Here is a 25,242-nt window from a genome sequence, read left to right on the forward strand (position 1 = left end):
GTCATGAGGTCCAAGAGAGGACTGGAGGATGGTTGAGTGTTCCCACAGCTCGGCAAAGATGGCAGAGATGTTATAGTAGCATACTACTGGTTTGGTTAGCGCGCCCCCCTGCCCCACTTTCTTTTTTATTGTATGTGTGTGTGTGTCTCTCTGTGTGTGTCTCTCTGTGTGTGTTCTTGTTTGTGCACAGACATTTAGCAGATGCAAGTGTACAAGTGACTATGACCGAGTGGAAATCTTCTCCCTCACCTAAGATTGCACATTTTAACTGTCCTCCCACCAGTACTCAAGGCCATGGAAGCCTGAGGCCACTGGCACTAGGTCATCCTTGCTGGCCAATTTGATTATGAAAGAGTTTAGTTTTCTGAGACTGAAAACTAGTTAAGGGTTGTTTTCATCTCCATCCTCTAAAATGGACTTACAAAGTTAAATGAATGGTTTTATTCTTGGTCTTTGAAGAATTATTCCGGAGGGTAGATAGATGGTATACAGACTGCAAAGCCTCTCTGGAGGGTAAAATTGTGGAGAGGACAGAGGTATAGTCATTTTTTAAAAATTCAAATAGTAGAACAATCTACTAGATTGTGGAAACTAGAGGAAAGGGCTTTGGGAAAAGGTGGCGGCTGCTGCATCTCAGAAGGGACAGAGCAATAGGCATCTTGCAGATATAGGGTGGACTGGACCAGTGTGAGGAAACTGTAGTAGGGACCTTGCATTGTCTTTGGACTCAGCCTTTGTTCATTGCACCATCTTACTTCTCTCAGATGAGCCTTCTCTCTGGCTTCTCTTACATGTGTATTGGACAGAAGATGGAAACCTATCAAAATCCCAAGCTGAGTTGCATGAGACAGGCCCAGGCTCAGAGAGTAAGGAAGCAGTGCTTGACTTGTCCTCTTATATTCCTAAGGAAGAGAATCTGTTGGGACTGGAGTCAGGCACTGCACTTGGTTTTGATCAATGCCCATTGTAGGGAAGGACAGATAATTGCAACATACACTATCAGTATGTGTAATTATTATGTGAACAAAACAGTTCATTCTCCTATATTTGATTAGTATACATTGTATGCATGTATGGAAACAAAGTTCTACCCCATTAATAAATAACATTCATTAGATAGTACTTAAGAGTCTACCATCGGTGCTTTCTAATGTTCCTTCCCCATGCCCTTATACTTTCTGGTAAAAACGTTAGCTGGATCCACCCATTGTTAGAGAGTATCAATAAGTAAGCATTTATATGTCATAGAACATATTCCTGGTCCAATCACTTATGACCAAGAAGATAAATCAAAAAAACAAAATAGAGATTCTTAAACTAAGTATATCTCAAAGAAAAACCAAACCAAACCAAACAAAAACAAAAACCAGCCAATCAGACAAAACAAAAAAATAGTGAATGTGGGAAAATGACTTGTAGGGAGAAGTAGGTGGTGATAGGGGTAGCAGGGAGATTAGATCGGGTAGGAGTGGTCACAATAGTCAGCATGCATTTTATACACGAATCCAGTTGTTAAAGAACAAATTCAACAGATGTGATATTTATTTGTGTGTGGCTTGCTGAGTGTGGTGAGGCCACATACAATAGGTACACACATACAATAACAAATGGCAAGGGGGCGGGGTGAGCAGAGACCTACCAGCAAGGGAAGGAGGGCAAGAGGGAAATAAATGGGAAAGCACAGTGACTGCAATTCATCATTTAGATGTACAAAGGGGCAAATGAACTTCAAAAAGGTAACAAATACCCCCAAGTGAAGTCTGTGGCTGTTGGGGCCTGTTCTTGTGTAGGAATGACATGTTTTTCCTTTGAAAATGATCATCATTTTGAGCTGGGTCAATAGCAAGGACTATTTCTTTTCACAAGAAAACTTCAGAGCTTGCATCAACCTGAGTTCCGTATCACCTATAGTTTTGTCCTAGGGATGGCCAATGGTGGATGAGAGTTTCCCAGTCTACGTGAAATGCCACATGAGTTTGGGTGATTTTATGAAGACTTAGATCATAATAACATTTTCTAAAGTTAAATAAGTTATTTTCTTTTCATTCAAATCAATTCCCTTATTCAAACATTTAAAATAATTATAGGCTACAGGTAAATTATAGATCAGACACATGCTAAATTATAACCCATCTACACCAATTAATATTTATTGAGCAATGAATGGGCAAAATATGCTAACTTGAGGATTCTAGACCTGAGTGTAATTAAGAACTTCGGCTGGGAAAGATTATAGCTACATCTTCCCAAACACCCCCTCCCTCTTCTCCCCAGTGTCTGCCAAGGGAAATGTAAGGATAATATGCTAACCCATAGCTTAGCTCTGAAGTTGTTTACACAGGGAAAAATCAATTACTTTAAATATTTTAAATCTTATTCCCTAGTAACTAACCAATGACAGTTTATGATGGTCTTAAAAGCCAGGCAAAGGAATCAAATTAAATTTTATTTATTTATTTTCTCTTCCCAAGGGCCTTGTGTGGGTCTCTCATGAGCAGACATAAAGCATACGGTGGGAACCACTACACTTTAGAGCTCGTGAGAGTTCACTGCGCTCCGCAGATTAGTAAGTGTTCTATCAGCACTGCTGATGCTATGGGAAGCTTAGGCTAGGAAGGCTATGATGGGCCAGAAAATAGAAATCACAGTGTATCAGCGGCTTTGCAAATTGATTGTGAGCAAAGCTGAAAAACAATGTTGAGCTCATTATAACGCATTCTAATCCAGAACACAAGATTTGGAGCAGATATGTCCTTATAAGAATTAATACAATAATGCAGGGAGATGGGATGGTCTCTCTCAGGGCAGAACCTATCAGTCCCCAAGATAATTTCTCTTCACAAGATCAACAGCTAAGCTTAAGGATGGCCTGAGTCTGCAACCTCTCCTAGTGGGAAAGAAGCAGGGAACAGAGTTTTGAGGTCTCCAGGTTGTCTGCATCAGACATGATAGAAAGAGAACTTTAGGTAGAAAACTCACTGACCATCAAAGTAACCTGAGCAAGAGAATCTGAGACATTGTTTTCTGGCCAGAACCTGAGACACCTCTTGCCTGGTTGGTAAATGTGAGTGCATAACCAACATCCCAGGAGAGTTCCATTCCATAGCTGCCTGCATTTGAATGATGGTTTTTGTCTTCCCGTGCAGCCGTCAGATTTAGGAACTAATATCAGTGATGAATGAATGCATCTTCAGACTGGGTGTGTTAGAGCAGGCTGCTTTATTCTGCGTTTCACCACATTTTGTGTATCTGACATTCCTCAGAATCTCTACCACCACCTCAGACGCAGCTTCTTTGATTAATTTTCACATCCCAATCTCTGTTCTTTTTTTTTTTTCCTCTTTCTCTTTTTGAATCTCATGACTATGGTTTGATGTCTGTATGAAAGGCAGTGCAGTAACATTGAGAGATGACTGGGGGCAAAGTCCACAACTTGCACGCTTTGAAAATCCTGTTTCCTAGAACAGGGTCCAAGGTGGTCCTAGAATCGAGGCAAAGAGAACAAAATCATCAATCTTCTAAGCAAGTGTTTGGCATTGTTCTCCCCGTCTCATCGTAACAGCACCCCTGGCCTTTATTTCTCTTCTATAATGTGAGGGCGATAAAGATTAGCCTATCTACTTAGGTTTTTGTAATTATAGTTATATATAAAAGACTGGGGTAATGTTCTTTTATAGAAAGAAGAAAATGTTTAATGTATGATATTTTAAACAGACATAAAGATATAACAGGTTATCCCTTTAATAAAATCCCTTCTAGATAGCGTTCTTCTATTACCCTTCTTTGACCTCTAACCGAGGCACACCCTTCACCACCTAGCTCTGCGTGCCGGCAGTGAGCCTTATGCATGCAGAAGAATGGAAAATATGCCTGGCCACTTAAGAGAAAAGAGATACTGAAGATGAAACACAGGGGGGTATAAACCAGCTAGTCTTTGTCTTTTTTATTTTTTTTAAATTGAAGGCAGGTCCCAGGCATAATGTCTGTAATCCACATTTTGGAATCAGAAAATCATGTTTGTGCTCAGCAGACCATATACCAGCTTGTTTAAATGGATGCAGTTTTTCCTGTTCACTTCCTAACTGGAACTGTTGGGTGTGCTGCTGTTTTGTAGAAGGCACATTTGAATCCAAAGGAAATGCTCGCAATTTAATGGGAGATAAAGGGATCAGATGCAACTCACACACACACACACACACACACACACACACACACACACACACACACAATAAATGGAATGAGAGGCGACAGACTTGTAATGTGTCTTTAATGTAATCACAACTATATTCCAAGGGTGAAGGTGTGATCTCACTTTGGATGGATGCACATGGCTTTCTCGTTTGCAGTCATCAAACCCCGTGTGCACTCCGTGGAAATGGGAATCTGCCCGTGGAAATCTAATACCCCCTAATGAAACTAGAGGATATCAATTGTGACAGAAAAGACTGGGCTGAGTCAGACCACCCAGGCAGTAGAGTGACCAGACTTCCAGTGGTCAATACCTAAGGTTCCAAAATCCACTACTTAATAAGAATGCCCTGCAATGCCCCAGAGGGCCTGTGTTCCAGTAAGACCAGGCCCCTCTAGAACAAGTGAGGACCAGACATGGGTATTTCTGGGTGGCTGCTGTGGTCATTTGACATCTCCTGCATATTTGATTTATCAAGTGGATTTGATTCATGCTTCTATTTGCAGCTGAGGGAGAGATATTTACATTTAAAAGAATGCTTGCTCTCGCTCCTATTGTTTACTTTGGTGGATTAGCATGGTGGTTTATCTGTTTCTTATCGCAGTCCACCCCAGCTCCTAGTTATTTGTGTCTGAGGTTTATTTTCCCCAGCAAACTGTGAACTCTTTTGATATTTAGGGCTGGTTTGTAATCAGTCCTATAATCCCTCCTTGCACCTCAGCACAGGCCTTGGCAAAGAGGCAACCGGAATTGTGCTCAGTGAAGTGAATTGAAACTGTTCTCTTAAACCCATAAACGGGACTGTTCCCCTGGATAAGAGTTCACACAAGAATTAAGTGAGTTAATTTTCACTTGAAATCATTTTTTCCTCCTGTGTTAGTCAAAATCATCCACATACTTATTTGCTTAGAAGGGGACACTAGCAAAATCTTCTCTTGCCAGACTTCCAACTGTGTTTACAAATAAGTTATGAGTTTACCAAACTTGGCCAACATTTCAAACTCCTTAATAGATGATGATTATGATAAAGAATGGGCTATCCCAGTCTTCCATGATGGGTCAGTGAGGTGGCTCAGAGGGAAAAGATGCATATACAAGCTTGAGAACTTTTGTTTAAACCCATGTTGTGGAAGAGGAGAACTGATTTCAGCAAGTATCTTATGTCTCAGTTGTACACATATGTACACACACACACACACACACACACACACACACACACACACACACACACACACAACATAAATAAATATTATTAAAAGTTGACAAAAAAGAATAGGCTATCCTTATCCAAACTTCCTTATTAACACAACCCAGGGACTTAAATTGTAAGAAGTAATTACTGAGTGCCCTTCCCATTGTGCAACTCCTGCAGATCTAAGTTGGCATAACCTAGGATCACCGGGGAACCGAGTGTCAATGAAGAGTTTTCTAAATTAGATTGGCCTGGGAGGGCTTGTCTTAATTTGAATTGGTGTTGGAAATCTCAGCATCCTACGGATGACAGCACTCCCTAGGCAGAGTCTTGAGCTGTATACCAGTGGCAAAATCCAGTGGAGCACAAGAGCATCTGTGCATTCACTTCTCGTGCTCGTGACTGTGGGTGTGATGTGACTGACTGAAGTTCTTGTCTTGCCTTCCCCACAAAGGTGACCTGTGAATTGTAAGCTATAATAAACGCATTCCTACCCTCCCCCTCCCCAGTTGTTCCTTGTCAGGGTATTTTGTGACAACCACAGAAAGAAAACCAGAACAGGTAGCTTTAGATAAAAGACAACTTTGAATATGTCAGCTACATGAAGATAAAAATAAAGTAACAATTTGAAACTAATGAAGTGGTTGAAGTCAAAGCTTCTTCTAGCTTGAACTGCTATTCACCCTCAGAAAGGATTATGGGAATAAAGGTGGAAAGGACCAGATATGCTAATGTTTCTGTAACAATAAATGAAGGGATAGGGGAGGTCTCTCAATTAACCTAGTGTGTTTATTCTAGGGATCAAATACACTTGAGCAGCACTGGCACGCCCATGAGGCAGCTCCAAGAAGGCCTAATTACTACAATATTCCGAAGTTCTTTGGGAAAAGCATGTAATTATTGATTAGGGAAGAACTGAGCTCTCAAGAATTGTCTCAAAGACAGTTCTAGGGATTAAAATAAAATCCAAGCGAGGGTGGGGGTTGGGATAAAGGTGGGCATCCAGAGTTATCTCATCTTTGCTCTCAATCTTTCCCCATAGAATCCTAGGAAATAGGGTTTGTAACAATGAAAGAAAATAAAGAACAAAGAAAAAATTATACCTACTGAAATCTCTGTGACACTGTATGGTAAACAGAGAGCATGATACAGAGTAGTCTGGGATACAATTCAAGATGTAGCTGTTTTTGGTCACACCGAGGGTCCCTTGTGTCAGTTGGAGCCTGATGAGGGCCAAACATCTATTATAGCAGTATCAGAAGAGGTGTATGGAAGCAGCCATGGGCCAATGACTGTGGAACAAGGGAGTTACTTCCTTGACTGAGAGACTGCATCCAAGTTGGTGGTAGCAGGCAGCAAGTGATGCTTTGGCATACTGGGACAGATGCACATGAGCTTGGTATCGTGGCGCAGTTTTGCAATAACTGATGGGATTTTGATGGCTTGTAGCAAGATCTCAGAAGACAGATACAGTGCTGTGGAGTTGGGAGTACTTTCATGAAATAATTCAAAATCAATTAGACAAAATTCAGAGTATGAGCTTTCCTTGTGACACGTGGTAGCAAGAATCAAGTCTAGGACCAAGCAGATGACACAATTCCAGAGAAAGCAGAGTGACGATATTGCTTCAAGTAGAAAAGCCCTGTCAGTCACTAGTCACTGTGGTTCTATAGCACTCTATGCTTCCCGACAAAATATGGTGACCCTGTGTGAAGCTAGTGTACAGCTCGGACTTGTGAGGACCCTAGAGAGGATTGAAAAACATCATCTCAGGTATAAAAAGGGCGTGAGTGTGTGTTTTTTTGCTTATAATTTGTATTACCATCCCTCTGCACCACAGCTTTCTCACGTACAGGCAAGCGCCCTCTTAGGCCTTAGAATTTACATTTCACAGTGTTACAACAAGATCTGTTTTAGATAATTTGGCCCCAGGAAGCTTAAGCCAGGGACAGTCAAACAGGGCTTCAGAATCAGGGAACACGGGCCTCTTTCTTTCTTTACCCTGGGATTTTCATTTCTGAGCCAAGAAGATAACACATCTTAATAGCAAGCAGCTGAGTTAACTAGATAAAAGGTTTTATAAACAGTTAGTGAAATCTTGAAATCAGAGAAACCAGAGATTCACAGTCTTACCTTGCCTGACTGAATCTAAATGTACATCACCGAGAGCAACAGAAAAGGAGATGGTGAGATAGTCTGTGATGTTCCCAGAAGCCAATGCAGATTTCAATTCATTCATTCATTCATTCATTCATTCATTCATTCATTCAGTTTACGAACACATATTGAAGTCTGTGGCACAGTTTCTTCTATGCTTAGGCCTGAAGATAAGAGAAGCCGTAAGAATCAACCCACTAAAATGAACTTAATGATCCAGACAATAAAGAATGCATTAAACTAATGAATACATGGAGCTAATACCAGGTTGTTTCTACATATTAGTAATAGAGGAGAAATAAAAACCTGAAAAATCTTAGATCCATGGGTAAATAACGGTATTAGAAACTTGTGAGAAAATGAATAAAAATGAATGAAAATTCTGTAGTTCCAGGGAAAAGACAAAGAGAAATTGGGGTAAAACTGCTTACTGGAAGGAACTTTTGAAGGAAGTGACGTTGGTGAAGAATAGGAGGTAGAGACAATACTGGGACACTAACTAGATCAGGAGCTTGAGCTGGAGACCTGCTGTCTCCAAGATTGACCACCTAAAACTGGAAGAATTTACATAAAGCATAAGTTCAAGAAAATCCCAATTATAGTGTCAGCACTTTTAAGAAGCAGATATCAAAGGGAAGTATCGAGGGGAAAAATGATTGATTCTGAACAAAGGGAAATTAAAGATCAAAAGCAAGAAGATAAAGGAAATCACACTGGGTTTGGACAAAGACTACACACATTCAAAACCTATAAATAGATAAATAGGGAGCAATTTTCTGAAAAAGTTAATGAAATGGAGCAACAACTGAGATATGGAAAATACTGATTATGTGAGGGCGGGCAACAAGCCAGTCAAATGCTACCACATCAATTAAGGGAACAGCAGGCCTCCAGAAGAGAGACAAAAATAATACAACTTCTGAAGAGCCAACGTTTACAACAGGACATAAAAGGAGTGAGAGAAACATGTGCTTTCTCACTACTAATCTGACTTCATGTGAAATATTACCAAAAACTTACTGAAAACTTAATGGAAAACGTGAGAATGGATCAGTCATTCCTCAAGCTGTGTCACTCTTGCTTCTACATGACCTCTAAGTCTCTGCTCTGTCATTCAGTGGGTGGCCACTCTGTCAAGGATGCCACTAACCCTGTACTTTATAAAGCCCTTCACTCAACTCTGTACTGTCCCTTGGATTCTCTTACATTAAGAAAATGCTTTTTTCCCCCATATCATTTCTGGCTTCCCCTCCCGATTTCTGACATTAATGAGTAATCTGTCCACAACAACTGTCTCCAGACACACCTGCTGAGCACACAGTTGGATGAACAGTTGGACTGAAGGATTCTGTGTCCCTGATGACCTCTTTCTTCCCAGTTAGCACACCAAGGAAGATCCTAATGTTCTTTCTGATGTCTTTAATTAGCTATGCTTGACTGATGGTGAATGGCATTGATGAAACTACTCTCAAAGGTTCTCTCTCCCACCTGCCTCTCATGTGTGTTTTGACATATGCTGATTTCTTTTGGGTCTCCTGTGCCTAGCAGAGTGTCTGCCTCACTGTCTATGCCAAGAAAAAGTAACATCGAATCCACTCTGTCAACCAACCCTTGCCTTCGTTGTCTTTCCTCTGTCAACTTTTCTCTCCCTGCCACCCCCCCCACCCCTGCACTGCAGCCTCAAACCATGGGGTCTCTTAGGGTTGTTTATTTCTTGTGTCTGTCTAATCAAATTTGATTTTTCCACATCATACTGATTTCTCTCCTTTCTCGCTATTTTTTTGGGCGGGGGAATGATTCATTTTAAAGTAGTGGCTAGATGACCCAAGGATAACAAAGCAGTGAATGTCTCATGATGTCTTGTCTTTGTTTCAGTTTTCTTTTGTCAAGCTTGGGTTTATAAAGTTAGAACTCTAGATGAGTGCAAAGCAATCCACAAACAAGCCACCTAAAGGACAAAGTCATGGGGATACCTTCCTCGTTTCAGTCCTTGGTTCTTGGGAGAGAATTTAGATTGCACTCTCTGTGCATTGCACATTTGGGAGTTTTTTGGGAAGGAGGAACTGCATAGATCCATGGGCCTTTAATACTACTGTAACAGAATCATGAAGACATGAATGTGAAGTAAGCACAGCAGGGCAAGTGTCAAAGCATATGCTGTAAACTTACTATAAAAAAAGAACTTTTACTTAAAGAAGAGAAAGGCCCTTACCCAAAGATATCCATTTAGAAGTTCAATACTTTTGAAGTCCTTTTAATCATTGCTATACTTGTCTTAATTTTGTACTTTAAACCACACCACATCTGTGTCAAAAGACTAAATGAAAAATTGGACTTCCCTACTTAACACCGCACAGCCTTGGGCCCATTACTCAGCTTCCCTGCACACCAATTTCCTCACTTTTGTAACAAGAATTATGAGTGCACCCATCATATTGTTGAATTAAGTGAATAAATTAGTTAATTCACTTAAAAAAATCTTCAACAGTGCTGAGCAAATGAATTAGTTAATTCACATAAAACACTCTCAATAAATGTCAGCTACTATTTTAACAACTGTTTAGATTAATTTTCCTCCAATATTCAAGTTAACTTAATGTTCCAAGAATGTGTGTAAATACATGTAAATATATTTATCCTGTGGCCTCTGAGGAGGGAGACAAAGACAGGCGGTGGGACTGCACACAGCTGAATTGGCAGCCAATGGGACAGTGAGGATGTGCTTGCTTTTGGACAGACTTCACAATCTTAGCCTGTCAGTCATTATGGGAGAATTGAGAAACACCCTCCTGTGCTGTGGTCCTCTTATGTCTCACCTATGAAGAATGCTGACCTTCTCCCCTCTTTATAATGCTTCATTATGGATTGCCTGGGCTTATTAAAATGCTTCACATACGTACTTGGATTTGGTTTTAGGACTAGAGTTCCTAGAATGTCCATGAAACAAAGGAAATACTGTTTCAAGTTCAAATACAACTCTTTTCTCCTTTAAAAAAACGAACTTCATGATGATTAATTCAACTCTCAACTCAATGAGATCTAGAGTTGTGACCAGAAAATTTGAGGATTTCCACTTAGGATGACAGCTATTACTTGGGAAATTGATGTCCCCACTGGGGGTTCTATTTTTCCAATAATTAAAAAAATTCTTCGACTGAGGGACATTTAGGTTGTTTCCAGGTTCTGCCTGTTATGAATAAGGCTGCTATGAATATAGTTGAACATATGTCCTTGTTGTGTGGTGGAGCATCTTCTGGGTATATTCCAAGGAGTGGAATAGCTGGGTCTTGAGGAAACACTATTTCCAGTTTTCTGAGAAAGTGCCAGATAGATTTCCATAATGGTTGCACAAGTTTGCATTCCCACCAGCTTTGAAGAAGTGTTCTCCTTTCTCCACATCCTCACCAGCATGTGCTGTCACTTGAGTTTTTGATCTTAGCTGTTCTGATGGGTGTAAGATGGAGTCTCAGAGTCATTTTGATTTGCGTTTCTCTGATGTTGAGCATTTCTTTAAGTGTTTCTCAGCCATTCGATATTCCTCTGTTGAGAATTCTCTGTTTAATTCTGAGCCCCATTTCTTAATGGGTTTGTTTGGTTTGGTGGTGTTTAATTTCATGAGTTCTTTATATATTTTGGATATTACTCAGCTGTTAAAAACAACGGAATCCCAAAATTTGTGGACATTTGAATGGAACTAGAAATGCTCATATTGAGTGAGTTAATCCAGAAACAGAAAGACTCACATGGTATATACTCACTTATAATTGGACACTAGCCCAAAAGAGTTGTCCCATGAAAGTCTTCACTTACCAAGTGATTGGGATAGATGTGAGGTCATTCTATTGGTGAGAGAAGCATGGGAGAAATGAAAAATAGAAGGACCCAGAGGGTCCTAGAAACCTACAAGAAGAACATCATGATGGGTGGATCTGGACCCATGGGGTTCTGCTCAAACTACAGCACCAACCAAAGGCAATACATGCAGTAAACATTGAACCCCTACTCAGATCTAGCCAATGTACTGGACATTCTCCACAGTTATGTGGAGAATGGGGGCTGACTGTGACATGAACTCTGGTGCCCCATATTTGACCACTTCCCCATGGTGGGGAGGCCTGGTGGCACTCAAAGAAAGAATAAGCAGGCTACCAAGATGAGACTTGATAGATAGCCTATGACCATATAGTGGGGAGGAGGTCCACTTCGGTCATAGATCTAGAGAAGGGGAATAGGGTGAAAGGTGGAGGGAGGGAGGAACAGTTAGATACAAGTGAGGGGAAAACAATTGAGATGTAATCTGAATAAACTAATTAAATAATAAAAAAATTATGTTATGTTTGAGTGTTTTACATGCAGAAGTCAGAGCATGGTTTCAGATTCCCATGAAGTAGAGTCATGGGTGGTTATAAGCTTCCCTGTGGATGCTGAGGACCAAATGTAAATCCTCTGTAAAAATAGTGAATGCTTTTAGCCACTGAGCCATTGCTTTAGCTCCTGTTTCTGGTGACTCTTAGTCTCCTTATTAAACAATTTTTTAAAAGGGCTCATAAGCTGGAGGACAATTTTATTAACATTTAAGAGAAAAATAAATGGGTTGAACAAGCAGGAAATCTCTGTAGCTGAGAAGGCCATGCTGTTTGAGTAGGCTGGCAAGTTCAATAATTTGAGGTTAGCCGATGTATAAGACAAGCAGCCACATAGCAAAAGGAGCAGTGTAGTGGTGGTAGTGGAGAAGGGGTGGGGCTTTAGGAAAAAGTAAGGAAAGGCAATGTCCCAGAAACAGCATACTCAGGCTGCCATCAGCAACTGAAAACTAGAGTTAGAAACAAAAAAATAAAGGAAGAGTGACATTGTCCTGACTCAGGACTCAGAATGGCAGGTAGACCTAACAGAGCCTCATAGAGATTCTGCAGTGACTGTATCAAGGCTGAGCTTTTTGAAAAGGAATAGTATAGCTCATTAACAGGAAAGTTATTCTTCCTATCTATTTGGCTTAAAGTAAATATACCTTCTTGAATTACCCTTAGCCAAGTGACTAATGACTAAACTGCAGTAACTCACAAAGAGGAGCCAACAGCATATTTCTTCCCAGAGGTAAAGTGTATTATTTTGACCAGAGGAAATAGTTTCCCATACTAATGTAACAGTACCACCTGGGAGATAGGTCCCTGAGCATATGTGTGCAAGCTTATCATGATTAGATTGAGGTGGGAAGACTTGCCCACTGTGAGTATCCTCATTCCCTAGGCAGAGAGCTATATAAGGATGAGAAAGGGAGCTATGTCCAACTACTTATTAATTTGTCCTTCTTTATTGTGAATGCCATATGACCTGCTGCCTTAAACTCCTGCTGCTATGACTTCCCAACCATGAAGGAATATAACCTCAAACTGTGAGGCAACATAAACCTTTATTCCTTAAATTGCTTTCATTACAACAGATCGAATAACCAAGACAGACCTCTTTTAGACTATCTGAAAATTACACTACTGTGATAATGATGGTTTTCAGGGGAGGAAGACAATAGCAGCCTAATTTTAGAGCGAGGTAGGGTACATTGCTATTGCAGTGATTCAAAGACAAGCAGAGCAGGAAAGGGATGGAGAGGTGCTATGGCTAGATTTAGAGGGCTATAATTGTCCCTGTCCTGTCCCTTGCCAATTTTTTTTCTCCATCCTTATTTGCTCTAAATGCAAACAGCTCAGGTTCTCAAAACACCCACGACTTCTCACTCTGCTCAATTGGGCCCACTCTCTGGGTGATCTCAGACCTCTGTGAAATAGTAAATTCCAATTTCACCTTCTCAAGCTAGATCTATAATGTGTTGTGTGTAGATGGAGGGAGAGTTTAGGGAGGTGTGTGTCTTGGTGTTGCCTCAATCATGACAATACACGGTGGTGGGCAGCAAGGTCTTCACTAAGGAAAAACTTAGGTTTCATTGATCTGCCCAGCGCATAACGCACAGGGGAAGCTTTGGCGCCTACACTTCCTCTTTGCCTGTGTCTTATGTGATTATAAGATGTTCTGTGTAAACGCTGTCTTCCAGGTGCCGACAATGACTCTCTCCCAGTCCCTGTAACATGTCCATATGCTTTGTGATACTCCACCCCATCCACTTTGCAACATAGTGAGTTACAGGGATGAGAGGACTTAATCCCCAATTTATGCATTCATTCAAGGGAAGAGGTGTGAGTAGTTCCAACTTGTCAGCAGTTGCACAGCCAATCTCCTAAAGTATTCAAGGGGCTAAATGTAAATTTGCTAAAGCATTTTGCTAAGGTAGATTAGATAGGAGAGCTAGTAGCATGGCTGTTTTCTCACTGTCTTCAGCACTAGGTCGTTTCTGTGAGGCCAGGCTTTGAACCATGAAGGATAAGGCGCCTATGTGATGCTGTCTTCTCCCTGCAGTCATCGGTGCCTTTGGAACTTTACCTCTTGTTCCTCTGAATCTGCTTCCACATTACTACAGCTGCTCAGTGTCCTGGAGCTCTCTTCTCTATCAATTACTTAACATTTTGTGGAGAAAGAGACAGACCTTTCTTCCCTCCCTAGCCTCTTTCCATCTTCCCTTTCTTCCTCCTTACCTTTTTGGAAAAGTGTTGTTCTTTTTTGTTTTTGTTTTTGTTTCGTTCGTTTGTTTGTTTTTGGTTTGAAACACACTGGGCATTTCAGAAAGAAGGTTTTATGTGTTTGTTTATACTGTTACCATAGTCTAAGAAAATTCTCTGGTGGTGAGGTAGTTGTAGATGTCATAGCGCATCAGTCTTTTCTGGAGGTGGGTCTTCTTTGTTTTTTGTTTCTTGTTTCTTTCATTCTTTCTTTTCCTCTTCTTTCTTTTCTTTGTGTCTTTGTTTTGTTTTGTTTCCAAGTCAGGATCTTACTATGTAGCTCTGGCTTTCCTGGAACGAGGCTGGCCTCAACCTCAGAGATTCACCTGCTTCTGCCTTGCAATTGCTGGGATTAAAGGTGTGAGCCACCATAGTCAGCTGGTAGCTTTTCTGATGCCTTGAAACTCCTCACTATAGCTTTTCTCCCTTATTAGACCCTTCTTCCCTGAAAAGTAGTTAACAGTAAGAGCCATTTGGAGCACACCTGGAGCTTCTGTGCATGTAGACCCAGTGGGAAACTTCCAGCAGTCTCCAAGGACTCTTTAAAATCACCTTGGACCTGAGAAAGAAACTAAAGTAAGATGCTTTACTTTCACTGCCATGCCCAAGGCATTTTCACTACTTGCTACTTTAATTTGCAGAAAGAAAAAAGGAAAGCCTACAGCTTTATTATAAGCAGCACATAGACTATTATCTCTTGATAATAACCTTAAATAAATGCCAAACACAGAGGTCTAAAATTATTTCTGAGCTCATGTATCATTTATTTTCTATGTGATGGTTCTATGATTCACTAAAAATAATGAAATGTATTCACTGTGTGTGTGTGTGTGTGTGTGTGTGTGTGTGTGTGTGTGTGTTCATTCCACGTTTCTCCTCATGCTGTTAGGATTTCTTTCCTCCCTTGTCTTTCTCATCTTTCTTTTTCCTTCCTTCCTTCCTTCCTACCTTCCTTCCTTCCTTCCTTCCTTCCTTCCTTCCTACCTTCCAACAAGACCTCATTTTCATGTAACACAGACTGGCCTTGAGCCTGCTATGTTGCCGTGTAATCAAGGGCGACCTTGAATTTGTAATCTTCCTGAATCTTCTGCCCAAGTTCTGGGTTATAACTATGGACCACCATGTCTGGTTTTAAAGATTAATTTTTCTAAGCAGTAAAATTTGGTCAAGCATTTCTGCTTACTTTGTCAAAGCTGAAACAATCTTCTTAATATTTCAAATATAGCTCTTCATAACACTGATTCTGCAAGTCTTTCCCAACACAACACTATAAACACCTTTCAGATTAGGCCTACTAGACTTTGTAGTTGCTTGGGTACTCTATTGTCTCATGCCTTTGGCCTTAGATTGGCTGCATTCTGTATAGGTAGACTTTGTTTTCTCTTCACCATCTCCTTGACTAACTCCTAAGATGCATATCCATCAGAAGTCAGTACTTTGTCATCATCTTTAACTAGCCTCCATATGTAGTTGTTGGTCTGAGCATCTTTCTTTCCCTTCCCATTCCACCCTGTGCATAAATCAATCCCCATGGTGCCATTAGTAGCCTTTCTTTTCTCCTTGGCTACATTTTAACCTCTTCATGGGACAAGACTGTATCTTTAAGATTTCGGATACATTCTGAAGCATTTGTTAAGAAGACATTTTACCAAATTTTTGCCTTTAGGGAAGTTACAGTAGAAACTTTCAGTTTTTAACAAATAAGTAAGAATTTATGCCTTCAAATAAACAGAGTCTTTCCTGAATGAAATTTCTTCCAGGCATAGGCTTAATCCAGAGGGAACAATCCACAATCTTATGAAAATTCCTGTGGGAAATGGTTTCGGGAGCTCATTTAGGAGTCTCGCTCATGGAAACTGCTCAGTTTCATAGGCACAGTGTGTGGCATGAACCTAACCCCATTTCTGTCACTCAGCTTCTTCATTGGACTTGGCTCTGAACGATGTCTGAGTGAGGGTGAGTTTTATTTTTGGCAACCAAAGGCACAATTTGCTACCACCGAGAATTTATTTTCAAAGTTCAGCTTGCTCTCAAATCTTTTCTATAAGGAATCTAGATGTATTTTGAACAGACGACATCTTTGAATATAGGAATTATCTCCTGTGGTAACTATTTGGAAGAAAAAGTCTTGGATTTTGCTGAGGGCTTGGTTCCATATTTAATCAGGCCTGTGACATGGGGACAGATTGGGCCTGTTAACAGAATCATAGTATTTAAAGTTAAATGCTTTAAAGTGGATTTCCTACCCTGACTCTTGTTACTTGTTTGGCCTTGACTGATTTGGGGGGAAAATGGATTTTAGGTTAATATGCTCAAATGAGGTCAGGGACAGTCCAGAATAACAGTAATCAAAATAATAACTATCATTATACAATTTATTTTTGCCAGTTACGTACTGTATATTAACAAGTTAGATATTCATTATTTTCTTATACAAACCTCTCAACAAATAACTGAAAAATAAGAAAAATGATGCTCAGGAAGATTGGGTTTGTTCAAGGTGACTTAGTAAGTGGAGGGTAAAGAAATGCTAAGTGTTCACTCAGTCAGGTTGACTCCACAGGGAATGTAGCTCACTTGGTAGAGTTCCTGTCTAGCATACATGAGACCCTAGATTAAATTCTAAGCACCTTATAAAACAAACATAATGACATATGCCTGCAATCTCAGTGCCTGCGAAGTAGATGTAGGAAGATCAGGAACTTAAAGCCATTTACTTTTATCTAACAAATTTGAGTCAGTCTGGGCTACATGAGACACTGTTTCAAAATACTTCCACCAAATCTCATATTCCACATTTTTAGCCATCTTTTCTCAGCTTATGCTAAGAACAAAACATCTACGTCCTTCCCTCACAGTATATTCAACATGCTACTGAATTGGAATTGTGCAACTATTTTCTATCAAGTTATAGTTTTAGGAACAAAGAAGTTTTGGTGATGCTTATGAGCAATTATTCCATCACTGCTACTTGTAAAATTCAGCACACACCTTGTGGGGGTTGATTTATTTTAGCAACGTTAAGGAAGTTAAGGAGAGAAAGGGCTCTATAACTCTCAAGGCTTATTCGCCAATCACTTTTCAGGTGAGTGACCCATATTTAATAAGGAAGGCAATCTCCATGAATGATTTCTGTGTATAGGAATTCAGACTGTACGTATTGCGGAAGGCAGAAGGAAGAGCAACGGGTGGTGTTAAGAGAAGACACTGTTCCAGGCTGATGGTGAACAGGTGGCAATCAGGAAAGCTCAACAAGAGGGCGGAGTGCTTTGTAAAGCACCACACTTCCTGTCATGGATGGTGTTCAAATAAAAGGGCAACGGCCTCTGCCAAAGATACCACAGACACAAGCCCTAGGAGGACACTGGTCGCATGTCCTGTGAGTCCCTTACAGCTTTCAGAATCTGAGATTTCATAAAGAAATCAGGTCTGTTGTGATCTTTTTTCTGCTTAAAGGGTTATGCGGCTGCCAGATAGAGGACTCTTTATCTGATACTGAAAGGGTCCTGGGCAGGTGGCTTAAGGACAGATAAGAGAGATGACCCCTGTACTTGTTTCTTTTTCTGACTCATAAATATCAATGCCTACATCTATGCACAAATTGACCAGGTAGAAATCCAGCAGCTTACCCTCTCACTTCTACTTCTTTTCAACTTAATATTTTCGTGTTTAATAGACAATTACTGGTGAAAATATATCTAGAGGCTCCTTGTTTTCTTTTAATGATAATACCTTGAGTCACTTGATTCCCTCAATAATAATTTGCTAATTGGAACTTAGGCTATTAATAAAGGAACCAAGGCTTAGAAAGTTACATATTTTTAAAAACGAGATTTTGAAACTTCAGGAGTGAATTGCATCACAATAGACCCAAAACTCCTTTTAATGGACAGAATGTGACAGTTAACTAGACAAACTAATAGACAACAAGAATGACAACAGCCTACAAGAATGACTTTCCAGCTGCACACATCCTGAGTGCGGAGACTCACACTTTCAATCTCCAGTTTTATCTTTCTGTCTTGAGCAACAGTGCTTATTTTTTTGTTCTCAATCCCTTGGGGATTTGATCTTTTTAAGCTTCCTGTTTAGGACCATCAGGAGGAGGCTCACATGTGTACATTTGACCAGCTTATACTCAAATCAATTTTTGATTCAGTGTTTATATGGTCAGTGCTCAATAGGCAGTAGCATAATGTACTACAGTGAGCTCTCATGACCAGAAGTGATGCTCGTACTTTTGTGTCAAGGAAAATCCCCATTGGATTTTAATGTTTTAACATCTCACTTTAGTTTCTTTCTCAGGTCTAAGCTAGTTTTCAAAGGGTTCAATATTTACTCTTATGCCTTTCCCCTGCATTTCTTAATATTTTCCCATATAAACTGAGTCTTAGGTCTTTGAATATAAGCCTGTGTTACATACAAGTTAGTGAAACATAAGGGTATTCATTTGGGAACTGGCACAAAAGCTATACAAAAGGATATGAAGTGTAACAATGAACTACTGCAACATGTAGCAATATGGACGAAATGCAAATAATCATGAAGGAACAAAGGAAGCCACGTGAGAGTATGTGACGTTTATTCCTTTTGTGCAACATAAACTAAGACAATAAATGAAGGTTATTATGTTTGTGTGGGGTGTAATAATTGGGACTCCATAAGAAGATGGTCTTGGTGCACTCCAGAGGCAAAGACAAGCAGATCTCTGAGTTCAAGGCCAACCTGGTTTACAGAGCAAGTTCTAGGACAGTCAAGGCTACACAGAGAAACCCTGACTCAAACAAACCAACCAACTAACAAAAATGCAACAACAGTAACAACAACAAAAAGATAACAAAGAAGAAAAGGGAAATATGAACTTCATAAAGAAAAGTACACAAATCATGAATGCCTTTCTTGGTAAAAAATCACCCAAATCTCCTTTTCCTCAGCAGGCTCTTTCTTTCTTCCTCATGAAGTAAGTTTCTGCAAGCAGACTTCTTAAGCAGCTACATTCTGACAGTACTGAGGCAGCAACTGAAAATTTCCTATGCTATTTGCCTATTGTATGATAACTAAAGAGCTGTGGAAGGGAGGGTTTTGAAATAGCAGGTAACCAAGTCAGCGCTGAGTCTGTTTGTAGTAAACAGGATTAGGCACCAACCTCAGCCTCCAGAATTTGCAAACATAGAAAGTTTAGATTTACAGCGCATGTTTGCCTTAGTTGTCTATGTTCAAAACAGCCTTCCTCCTTTTCATCACATTTTGAAAGGGCGTGCCTTCTAATGCTGGGGTGATGACACATCCCACAAATGAGAGGCCTCCATAGGCAATTTAATGGGAGAACACCTATTTGACAGAATGTCTCATGGCCTTTGACCTACTGATTTACATCTAAGATACCTTTTCTGGAGCCTTCTATTATACCTGTGGGGCCTTCAGAAGGAACTGACATTAGCTTGGAAGGCTGGAAGAATTTGAAGAAAGGGCATAAACACAGCAAGCTACTTTCTCTGGATACTATTTGATATGCTCAGGTTTCAAGTGTTAACTGAGAATAAGAAATTGGGAAGAAAATATAAATTTATAAACCAGGTACCTTGGATTCAGATCTGATATCTGTTACTAGATACTCCTTTCTCCCAAAGACATTTGCTTAATTTACCACCCCAGTCCTTCTGAGGCTCAAGAGAAAGGCTACTGTCAGACCGATATTTTGGCTGATTCTCTGCTGTGAAATGTACCTCCCCATCATCCCCCTCTTTCTCTTGACTTGTATTTCATGGTCCATAGCATCAATTATCTCTTTACTTGTGGATTGTCTGTTTTCCTCAATAGAAATGGGCCCTTTTCTTTTTCAATTTTATACTACCATAGTCTGTTGCATAGAACTATGACTACATCGTTGACTAAATTAATATTTCAAGTGCCCTTTAAGTAGAAAGTGTTGGTGTAGATCTAAAATAATATTAGCGTTAACTGTTTCTTGTGGTCCCTGTTTATCCTATCTGGCATAGCTTTTTGCCAATTTTCAACTCTGACCAAGATGTTTCATCCTCTAGGACATTAGCTGGACCATTTAGTACTGCCCTCAGCTTTGGACTTAATTGGGCTTCATAACACCAAGGTGTGTTGATCTCTTGAGACATTGAGTCTGGTTTCAGTGTGTCACCCATAAGGTATTTTAAAGCATAGGCTGGTGAGATGACTCCACGAGTAAAGGCATTTTCTGAGCAAACCTGGGGGCATAACTTCAATTCCCAGAACCCATATAAAGGAAAAGAAGAGAACAAACTCCACAAATTATTTGTCCTCTGATGCCCACATATGTAGCCTCCTCCCATGAAAAATTTCACAGAGAGAGAGAGAGAGAGAGAAAGAGAGAGAGAGAGAGAGAGAGAGAGAGAGAAGAGAGAGAAGAGAGAGGAGAGAGAGGAGAGAGAGAGAGGAGAGAGGAAGAGGAGAGAGGAGAGGAGGGAGAGAGAGACATGTGCACACATGCAAAGAAATAATAATGTTTAATAATTTTAAAACCTGTATCCTGGCTCAGTCTCTACTAGGGTTCTCTGTGTGCTTGTGTACTGGTGGGCAATGATTGTGAATGGCTTATCATGTCCGGGATTTAGAAAGAGTGGTAAGGACACGATGCCCGATTTTTTTCTGAATCAGTGCTTCTGTACTTTTTAGAAATTGATCAGTCTTTGACATCCCTAATGTCCCATGAAACCAATGGAAGAAGCAGCTTAACACCAATGCTGAGTAATGGCCGCAGCCTGAAGGCAGAGCTCAAGGATGCTGTGAGCCTAGCTTACAGTATCTTAGTTAGGGTTTCTATTGATTTGAAGAGACACCGTGACCACAGCAGCTCTTACAAAGGAAAGCATTTAACTGGGTCTGACTTGCAGGCTCAGAGGTTTAGTCCATTATATTCAAGGTGGCAAACATGGTGGTGGCATTCAAGCAGACATGATACTGGAGGAGGAGTTGAGATTTCTACATCTGGATCAGCAGGCAGCAGGAAGAGGGCGAGAGACACTGGGCCTGGCTTGAGCATTTGAAACCTCAAAGCCCACCCTAAGTGACCCACTTCCTCCAAAAAATCTACACCTACTCCAACAAAGCCCCCTCTCTAATAATGTCCTTCCCTCTTGACCAAGCATTCAAATCTATGTGCCTACCAAGCCCATTCTTAGTCAAACTATCACATATGATTTTAGACATATCTAGAAAGCAGTGTTTTGCCTTTGTGTTCAGGATACATTTACCTTCAGCCTAGTTTAAGGGCAGTAAGTCTTGTTGCCCCAACATTTGTCTGGTTCAAGACTGGTCCCTGCATCCTTGAGCCATTGGGTGAGGAATTTCTCTCACTTTTGTATTCTCAGATACTGATCATATAACATGTACCCAATCCTTAGCAGAACCGACACCATGTTAGAGTCCTCAAGGCACCATTATGACTTAAGAGCCCAGTACGTGGACTCAAACACCTGCATGTAGAACCCAACTAATCCATCATAGTCCATAGTTCTGGGAAAATCCCTAAATGTACTCTTCTTCTTCTTCTTCTTCTTCTTCTTCTTCTTCTTCTTCTTCTTCTTCTTCTTCTTTTTTTTTTTTTTTTGCTTCTATTGCTCTTCTTGTTGCATGTTTTTCATGCTAATTAAAGTATGTTAACCACGACATGTTTCTGTGCATAAAAAGCCAAGAATGGTAAGGCTACATGATTTGGGAAAATTCAACACATAGGCTGCTGGCCAGTGAGTAAACAATTTCTATTAAAGAGTCTGTGTGTTCTCTGATAGAATTACTTCACAACAACCATAACCATCATGTTGCAATTCTAAATATAATAAGTATTTCTTTCTGATATAAGTGGCCTTTAGTGATTTCTTTCACTTAAATCATCAATGCTGCACTTTTAATTTTTGGCATTAACCAGAAATCTTGCCCCCAATGAGATCAGTGGGGACATGGGAGTGTGGAGGTCCTGCTCAGTGTTCTCTTTCCCGTGTTCTATAGTTGTATAAACTGCTCCATAAATGCATTGCTTTGGATTTGGCCAGAGAAGCAGACCCAATAGGAATAATAGATAATATGAAATTCATTATAGTGATTTAGTTAGACAACTGTGAGGGCTGGTTAAACAGTATTGGAAAAGTTACTGCTCCAGTGTTTAGCATGGGGTCTTGAAGTGAGTAGTGCTGACAGTTTGCTGGTAACACACACCTTTAACCCCGGCACTTGGGAGGCAGAGACAGGCAAGATTATCTGTGATTTCGAGGCCAGCCTGGTCTACAAAGGAATTCCAGAACAGCCAAGGCTGTCACAGAGAAACCCTGTCTTGCAAAACAACAACAACAACAACAACAACAACAACAACAACAACAACAACAAAATAAATATGTTAAAAGAAATAAAGAAATCCATGAAGGAAAGATGAATATAAAGTAATGTAGAAAATGGAGATAAAAATCTATGTCCCATGAAGCTGAGCTAGAAACACAGGTAGATAGATAGACTAAGGCTACATGAGGCTCTCACTGCCTCTAAGCCCTCAACCTCGCTGATGTATGGATCTTCATCTCACGCCAAGTATACACATGGTCCAGAAGGCAGAGAAACCAAGATCTGGATAACAGGTTTTGCTGGTATTCGGTGATATGAGCTAGTTTATAAGCAAATGAATTCTTACTGGCAACTGTGCTTGGTGTACTACACTGACCCACAGAAAGCAAGAAGAATTTATCTAATTTCTAGTTCCTAAGTTTCCTGTAAAATATCTCTTGGTGATGGTGCTAACAGAGAGATATTCAGGGTGGGCTATTTGAATAAACAGATATCTTAGCTAAGTCAATTTACTATTAGTATACAAATTTGTCCAAAATAGTAGAAAAAGCTGCTGTTGTCCAGCTTTTTAACCTGGCATTTATACACAGTTCTGTGATACTAATGGTGGAAAATATGCTACTAAGACACTACCAGTGTGAACATATCATAAAACATATGTGAACATGAAAATTACAGGTCAATCATAGGATATAGCCTTTTGATAAAATCAAGAGGCAATGAACACAGGTCTATATAGCTGCTGCTTACCTGACATAGCATGCCGTACAGTCAATATTTCTTATACATAAGGGGAGGAGTAGGCTCCACATAGCCATTAAAGTCATAATACAGTAAGAATATAAACCAGTTTATTATCATGTTCAACTGTTCAGCAACTCACAGTATTTTCTCTGCCTATATGACTAGAAGTGGTTCATAAGCCTGCAGACATACAGTATTACCTCATGCACAAGAACAATGTTTTGCTTTATGCCCCAAATTTACAGCAGCTACAGTGTCAGTAGGAGGTAGGAAATTTCCAGTTCCATTATGTATTTATAAGGCTACCACCTTCATATACACAGTCTGTCATTGCCCAAAGCGTTGTGAGTGCAATGCCTAACAGTGTATTTTTAAAAACTCTCTATATCCAAATAGAGATAGCAGCAAAATTCACTTCCTGCTGGTTGGTATAAGAATTGTTTGTACAATGAACACCAAGCTGACATTTTCCTCCCAAGGAGGATTTTTAAAAAAGTATGTTTGGTTGATAACTTTCTATCCTGAATTATAATTGTTAGTTTTGATCGTCAACTTGACACATACTATAATCATCTGCAAAGAGTCTCCGTGAGATCTTGTCCAGATCTCTTTGACCTACGGGTTTATCTGTGGTGAACGATGCTAATTGTGCTAATCGATGTGGGAAGACCTGTCCACTGCAGAAGGGACTGTTTGTTATGTGGGAGATCGTGGACTGTGGGAGAGGGGAGTAAGGGGCCTGAGTAGAGTATGCATGCATTCACTCTCTCTGCTCTTCACAGTGGCTGGTTCCAGTGGCGTCAGATTGCTACCATCTTGACTGCCCCCAGAGTGATGGACTGTAACCTGCAATTGTGAGCTAAATAAAACTTTTTTCCCTTAAGTTACATTTGTCAGGATATTTTATCAATGATGTGTGTTATACTTGGAATTTGTGATTTTAACAGTGAGGTGTGTGGTCAAGTATCTGCAAAATTGGTAATAATAATAAATGTTTAGGTCATTAACCAGAATGCTTGGACAGATCTGTGACAAGTCTTATAATTCCCTGGGCATATGATGCTATGCGCATCTTTTGTTTTCCTTCATTTTTATTTGCTGCATATTTAAACCCTGATATAGTGCTTCTAATTCCTTTGGTTTTCTGTCTGTTGTTTACTATTATTTTAGTTTTCTTTGACTGTCACCAAAAATCTCTGTCAACCACAACTCTTGTATCTGGAAGGAAAAAACCCCTCATGAATTAGTGAGAAACTGAAGAATCCCAAGATAAATAAAAACAGAAGAAGTTTGTTCCTGGTAGAAATGCCCTCTAGGAAATATTTTATGGACTCCTTCAGGTTAAAGTGAAGTAAGTAGAAGCCATATAAAATAAGCAACTGGAAAAGGCAAGTCTGGACTGCGGATGAGCAGTGTTTGGGCACTGTCCTGTGTCAAATCAACTGAGAAGGTTGTGAGTCTAAGATATTGCGTGTAATCCCCACTACCATAAACTAAATATCTATGGAATGTGCACAAAGGGAATGAGAATGAGAGAGAGAGAGATAGAGACAATGCACACATATCAGCTGGGCACATAGTAAGATGCATAACATGAGAAATGGAAAGCCACACAAAGGGAATATGCTTTGACATAGATAAAACAAATACATAAAGAGGTTCATCTTAATAATTACTAGTGTTCATGTGAAAGGATTAAATTACCCAATAAGAGGCGAACGATTAGATAAAAGGGTAAATGATGTTTATGCACTGCCTAAAAAAAAAAGAGCAGCTTATGTAAGGAGACACAACTATAGGGAAAGAAGTTGAAAAAAGACATTCACTAAAACATAGCCAAAATAGAACAGGATAGCTGTAGGTATATTCCATAAAATAAATTTTGAGATGAAACAAAAAGAGAAGAAAGAACAACTTATAAGAGTGAAAGAAAGACATTATATGTAATAAAATATTCAACAAAGCAAAAGAATATAACCCTTAGAAATATTTACATAGCTAACAACAGACCATAATGTTATAAG

General features: G+C 39.9%; 1 protein-coding gene and 1 long non-coding RNA gene across 2 annotated transcripts in view; one reads left to right on the forward strand and one right to left on the reverse strand.

The window, feature by feature from the left end:
- LOC311603477 overlaps positions 1 to 24,097 on the forward strand; it is a 29,453-nt gene extending 5,356 nt beyond the window's left edge. Inside the window, exon 3 of the long non-coding RNA XR_014781089.1 lies at positions 24,001 to 24,097. This is a non-coding gene — a long non-coding RNA (uncharacterized lncRNA). The remainder of the gene's footprint in view (positions 1 to 24,000) is intronic.
- The window catches only part of LOC311603476 (uncharacterized protein), a 44,430-nt gene that overhangs the window by 15,354 nt on the left and 3,834 nt on the right, over positions 1 to 25,242 (reverse strand). The gene's annotated exons all lie outside the window — the stretch shown is intronic.

Source organism: Acomys minous (assembly GCF_964271855.1).
Source record: "Acomys minous genome assembly, chromosome: 8".
Lineage (NCBI taxonomy): Eukaryota > Metazoa > Chordata > Mammalia > Rodentia > Muridae > Acomys > Acomys minous.